At 42.7% G+C, this 6,000-nt stretch overlaps 1 protein-coding gene across 3 annotated transcripts in view; it reads right to left on the reverse strand.

Annotated features, from left to right (window-relative positions):
* wipf2b (WAS/WASL interacting protein family, member 2b) overlaps window positions 1-5,745 on the reverse strand; it is a 55,141-nt gene extending 49,396 nt beyond the window's left edge. For 2 of the 3 annotated variants that reach the window (XM_048560497.2, XM_048560500.2), the window contains exon 1: window positions 5,460-5,745. The gene's annotated coding sequence lies outside the window, so the exon portion shown is untranslated. Of the gene's footprint in view, window positions 1-1,551; window positions 1,748-5,459 lie in introns of all 3 variants that reach the window. The other variant, XM_048560498.2, reaches the window with a different exon arrangement.
* Between the last annotated feature and the right edge of the window lie 255 nt (window positions 5,746-6,000).

Genomic DNA, 6,000 nt, shown 5'->3' on the forward strand with positions numbered 1-6,000 from the left:
ACCAATCTTCTTAGGCTTCCCCTTACAATAACTGGTAATACACTATATGAACGTATAACATATTTTAGCACACAACAGTTAAAAAGCTTTGATTTCTGATGAAGGGTCGAGGCCCGAAATGTCAGCTTTCCTGCTCCTAAGATGCTGCTTGGCCTGCTGTGTTCATCCAGCTCCACACCTTGTTATCTCAGATTCTCCAGCATCTGCAGTTCCTATTAACTCTAATAAGTTAAAAAGTTTACTAAGCAGAAGCCTGTTCTACACAACAATGTAGTAAATAAGTGTAAAATAGTAGAATAACTGCTGGAGAATGCACAAGAACAAATTTAAACCTGCAGTCTCAGCATGGAGGTATTGCAGTCTACTACAGTACTTCCACTGGCACAGCAGCTCAATGGTTAGCACTGCTGCCTCACAGCTCCAGGGGTTCACGTTCAATTCCACCCCCAGGCAACTGTGTGGAGTTTGCACATTGTCCCGTGTCTGCGTGGGTTTCCTCTGGGTGCTCCAATTTCCTCCCACTGTCCAAAAATATACTGCATAGGTAGACTGGCCATGCTAATTGCCCGTGGTGTCTAGGGATGTTTAGGTTAGGTGGATTAGACATGAGAAATGCAGGGGTAGGGGAATGGATCTGCATCGGATGCTCTTCAGAGGGGTGGTGTGGACTTGTTGGGCTGAATGGCCCGTTCCCACACTGTAGGAATTCGATGAGTACCAGCCTGAGTGAATCCAGGAGTCAAACCTGGAGAATATGTCTCAGTTCCATAACACATTTACCTGCTGAGCTTCAAACAAAGTGTAGCTACTTCTCTGAGAATACACAGGATACTGAGAACAGCAATCTCCTTGTGCGTAATAAATTCAAGTGAGGAGTCCTTGACTAAGTACTTTTAACTCACCAATTGCCTGAAATATTACTAATACAGTCCTGCATTTGGCTAATTAAGATAAAGTCTAAGAAGCACCAGCTTGCTCTCGGTACTAGTGGTTATGACACTAAATAGTATATTGCCAATATAGTTACTTCCTTTAATATTAATAATTCCTATGATGTAGAGTACACAACTTGGCTCACTCTTGACCAGTAACAATGAGTTTTCTCTGTTCATATTTGCAAAGCCACTAACTGGTTAAAGCTTCTGTGTTTACAAACTGTGGTTGTTATGTTAAGTATTTTAAATAAACTTCAACCAGGAAAGCTAAGTCAAGCTTTACTTAACACTAGCACACGAAACTCAATTTGGCTTAAACATGCTTTCAATGAGAAGTGTGCTTAGGCATTAATGCAAGATGAACAGAGTTTCCATATTGAGATTGCGTTTTGTCAGACGTCAGCAACCTAAAGTTCGCCTTCTCACTCCAGCCTCACTTTCACTGGTTTCAGTTTTAATATAAGCAAAGGCTCCACAGCTCCATTACCTCACCTGGGATATAAAATTGTCACCACGCAAATGCAAAAGGGCAGGGTAAATGATCTTAAATGCTTCAAATGGCTACCTCTAGGATTCGAGAAAGAACTCACCAAACTTTCTCAAGGCTGTTGCTTACCTTTACTCAGCTTCCTCAATCTGTAAATGGAGTGAAGAAAAACCGCTCTGTCATGAAACTAATACTTCTTTAACGTGCTGGCAGGTAGAAAGGCTATGCACAAACTTGCAAATTCTAGTAGTGATTCCCAGTCTGAGACAGTTCACCTTGGTTGGAGTGTACTGACACGTATGGTCATTGCAATCAGCCCTGTAGGCTAGGGAAGTGAAAATAATATCAGCTACAGATTACTAGCTCAGCCTGCAAATATGAATGTTGAGGAAGAATAAGATCAGGCTCAGGTGAGAAGCTCCCTATGTTAAAATAATTTTCCAACATTTACACTAATAAATGACAGCTGACCTATGTAATGAGATTCCTGAACAAGTCAGTATCTTCAGTAGAGAAAACCAAATAAAATTTTTTCAATCTTTAGCTCACAGAAGCTTTAGTATAGTTTTCAGGCTTCTCAACCGTTTTGTGGATCACAAGGAAGTTGGTGTCAATAGCATTCATAGATTACGTATATTAGTACTGTTTGCCCAATGTCTGCCAGTTTTTATAATAGTATGCATATAGCACTAGTGTCCAAACGTTCAGTAATTGTGCAAGTTATGTCACTGCAGTGCCAAAGTCATCGCAGAGGACTAGCACATGCTGTATAAACAAGGGAGTGAATTAATCGTACACTCCCAGAATGCTCTCAATACTCAAATAATGCATGCATCAAAATGCATGTACATTGTTTTGACAAGTTTGTTCAGGTAGAGATGTTACGCAACAATGCTTCTGATCACCTTTTCTCTCCACAGAGTTCAATGTGATGTATGAAATCATTTCCTATTCTTTCTGAAGCTGCACCCTAACTTTTATTAGTTAATTTCCTCCAGGCTTCAATCATCACTTTACACAGACCCTCTGGTTCAGTCATAATTACTGTACCTGATAAGGGTTTATCTCCTGTTCCAAATGAGGCTGTTTATCTTCTGGGTACTTCATCTCATCACCTATTTTTCATATTTGAGTCAGGACACTGAGTTCTTGGGCCATTTCATCCAACTACCACACATGTACCACCTGACAAACAGAACTCATGCGATATTTATCAGAGGGAGGAAATCTAGTTGAATTTCCTATTCTTAACCTAATTATAGTATTGTTACTGGAATCCCAGCAAGTTCAACACATCAATTCTGTTATCTTAGTCTGCGTATTTTAGTTGTACATGTCTCTTGCAATTCAGCAAACAGAATGTAGGCTTAGGTTTTTGGCACATTAGTAGGTTTGTAGTTGAGCTTTGTTCATGACAGAAAGATCAAAATGGTGGAGAAACGCAGGGATAGGATCACCTCAGGCATGTCACTCTCCAGGTCCTTTACATGATAACTTGGATGAAACAACTGTCGACAACAAGCCTATGCGCAACACTGGACTTGAGTATCGAGATCAAGACATCTTGACTCTGCACAAACCGTCAGGCATGCCCCTTTTCATCAGACTTAAGCAGACATTCAAAATATGTGATGCCAGACAGAGATTGAGGATCTGCTCGGGCTTGAAATGACAATTGCTGGAAGGCAGTCCTGGACACTGGTTATGAGCACTGACGGAGGATCCAGTGCCTATTGAAATTATTGCATAAAGTCAAGCAGTTATTTCCGAAGAGCCGGCAGGCACAGCCATGCTGCTGCATTATATATGGTCATACAGTTTGAAATAAAATAAAAACAACACATACATATGTCCTAGCAAATTGTGCTAATCACCACAGTGCCCATGAGCTATTCTTATTAGCTGTTGTCTGCCTGCAAGTGCAGAAAAAGTTTCGTAGTTTTCTGATGACAGTCTAGTTTCCAACTGTCTGAGAGATAGGGCTAGAGACAATGCAAGCAGGATCTCTTAAACCTCAAGATGACAATTTTTTTTTGAGATGCCTGGAACCAAGTCATTTCCAATTGACAAACTCTATTCTATTACTGGTTAAGACACCTGAGCCTGGCAGACCCACAAAATTTCATGGCACATTGAAAACTGTCTACCCTATTGACACATTAATGGAATTTAGAGGGGCAGACCTGTCGCAATAGATTCAGTTACCCTTTTAAGCTGCAGATAAACCTGAAACATACAGATCTCACAAATTCAGAGGTCCTTAACAGCAGGACTATCTCTGCAGACAACTGGATGTCTCTAAACTTTCACGAACTCAAACCTGTGTGACAATCCTCTAGATATAGATTAGTGCATTTTGACCCTTAAGAAAGGGAATGCAAACTTTACATCAGATAAATAGATGCTATCTTGATTAACTTATCTCTGTTTGGATAGCTGCTCTTCCCAATTTTAATCTTTGTGTTAATGCTGTGTTATACTGTGTTATTTCCTTCATTTTCAATGAAGGAAATTTCAACAGTTTGCTTTCTTCTGATATCTATACTGGAAATATTTTTCATTTTTACTGATCAATTCAGTCCATCATGAAATAAAACTTTCAAAGTACTCTAATTACTTTAATATATTAGAAAGTGGCATTAGAATAGTGAGGTGCTTGTTTTTTGATTGGCAGAGACTTGATGATCATAGGGTTTTTTCCTGAGCCTGAGACTTCTCTTATGTCAATACATTGCTCATTTGGTCATCTCGGCTATTGCTACTGGAATGGTGCAACACACCACTCCTTACAATTTCACTTTTCAAGACACAGCTAGTTTAATTGTGGTGATGCGTAAATCTTCAGAAGCATCTGGGTTTTCCACTTACAAGCTGGATAACTGCCAGATGAAAAGGTTTCATCTAAGGATGTACGGCAGCACAATTCATGTTTGTCCTTACCTCCATTTTGCATGTAATTATAATACCTGTACCTTACAGGATTGATTAATATAGATAATTATATAGCCATTAATGAAGTCATTCCATTGTTCATTTTCTGTAAAACCTGTTAGCTTATAAGCTAACTTTCACTCCAATAATTTAGACTCCAATCAAAGTCAAATGAACACTTCAAACTTCTTAAGTTAACATTTAGGAGACTTTTAACATGTCCGAGGAAACAAAACTAGTGATGGCATTTTAGTGCATACTCCCAGATTTCAAAACAAACCATATAGGTGTATACCATCTGGGAGTGTCAAACATACACACTTTTCCGAGTAATACGCAGCAGCAGGGAAGAACAAACCTGGCGGCCAACACGTTATAATTGCAGGGACTGAGTATTACGATCTAATAGTTTCAAAGTCAAGAGTGCCATCAAGCCAAAAAGTCTAAAGGAAAATGCAGCCGATTTTATGAGAAATCCTCCACCCTAAACTGAATGCCTCCCATTGAATTAGAACAGCAACAATAATCGAGTCAAACCTATCACAAATAACTCAGATTGACCAAAGTGAGACCGAAAACCGCAAGTCTACACCCGAAATGCCTCGTAGGTACAGTGTAGGTTTGGGAAATCGAGGCCTCATTGGTGACTCCCCTGCCTTCATCCCACAGTGTCCTTTAGCCAATTGTGAAGAGTAGAGATCAGAAAAGAGGTCCCTCACACGACTTTCTGGATTGATTCCCTCCAATCCTACCATATGGAGGAGGGCCTTCTCCAGACCCCCCCTCTGGCACTGTGACTGTGCCCGAGCCTGACAGTGACCCCAAACCTAAGGCCACTGACCTGCTCGGGCCCCATCCCCAGGTGACTGAAACAAAAACAAAATCCCTTTCCTCTCCGAATTCAACCCGCAGCACCCACCTGGATTTGGGAGTTTATTATTCTCTTAAACTAGCCACCTCCTTTTTTCCCCCTCAATTCTGAAGGAATGTCAAAGCTGTAACGCGGTTTCTCGCCCCCTCTTAAAGGATTCACCACCTCGTTAGCGCTAGGCCCCGAGTCCAGGGCCTGTGTTTCATGCTCCACATCCCCTCCTGGTTGGCCTTACCTTTCTGTTCCCCTCAGCCGGTCACATACCCCGGTGTTGGTTCGGGCTTGTGAAGGATATTGTTGTAGGAGGGAGAGAGGGAACAGTGTGCGCGGGGAGGTGGGATTCAAGTCGCTTCCCGATCGGTGCCTGCCACTACCCGGTGCCCGTCTCCTCTCCAAACTCCTCGATTGCCGAAGACGCTGCCAACTTTTCCCTCATCCACAAACCCGGAAATTTTCTCCCCGTCCCTCACTCGCTCGCTCACACAACAACGTCCCACAAAATGGCGGCCAAGGGGGAGGGGGAAGAGAGCGAGCGCGAGCGCATCGCCGTGGGCGCGCGCGTAAAGCGGGAGCTGGGTGGGACGTGAGCGACGCATGACGTGCTCGCCCTCGCACAACGGTTAAAAAAAACTCGGCCTCCGCGCTCCCGCCCCTTCCGCACCTTCCCCCCGCCTAAACTAAGTGTGCAGCCACGCCCTCTAACGCCTCGGAGGAGGAATCGCAGGCTGCCCGAAGGCTGCTGGCCGTTCGGCCCGTCGCTGAACCCGAACTCTCAT

Source organism: Stegostoma tigrinum, chromosome 31 (assembly GCF_030684315.1).
Source record: "Stegostoma tigrinum isolate sSteTig4 chromosome 31, sSteTig4.hap1, whole genome shotgun sequence".
Classification (NCBI taxonomy): Eukaryota; Metazoa; Chordata; class Chondrichthyes; order Orectolobiformes; family Stegostomatidae; genus Stegostoma; species Stegostoma tigrinum.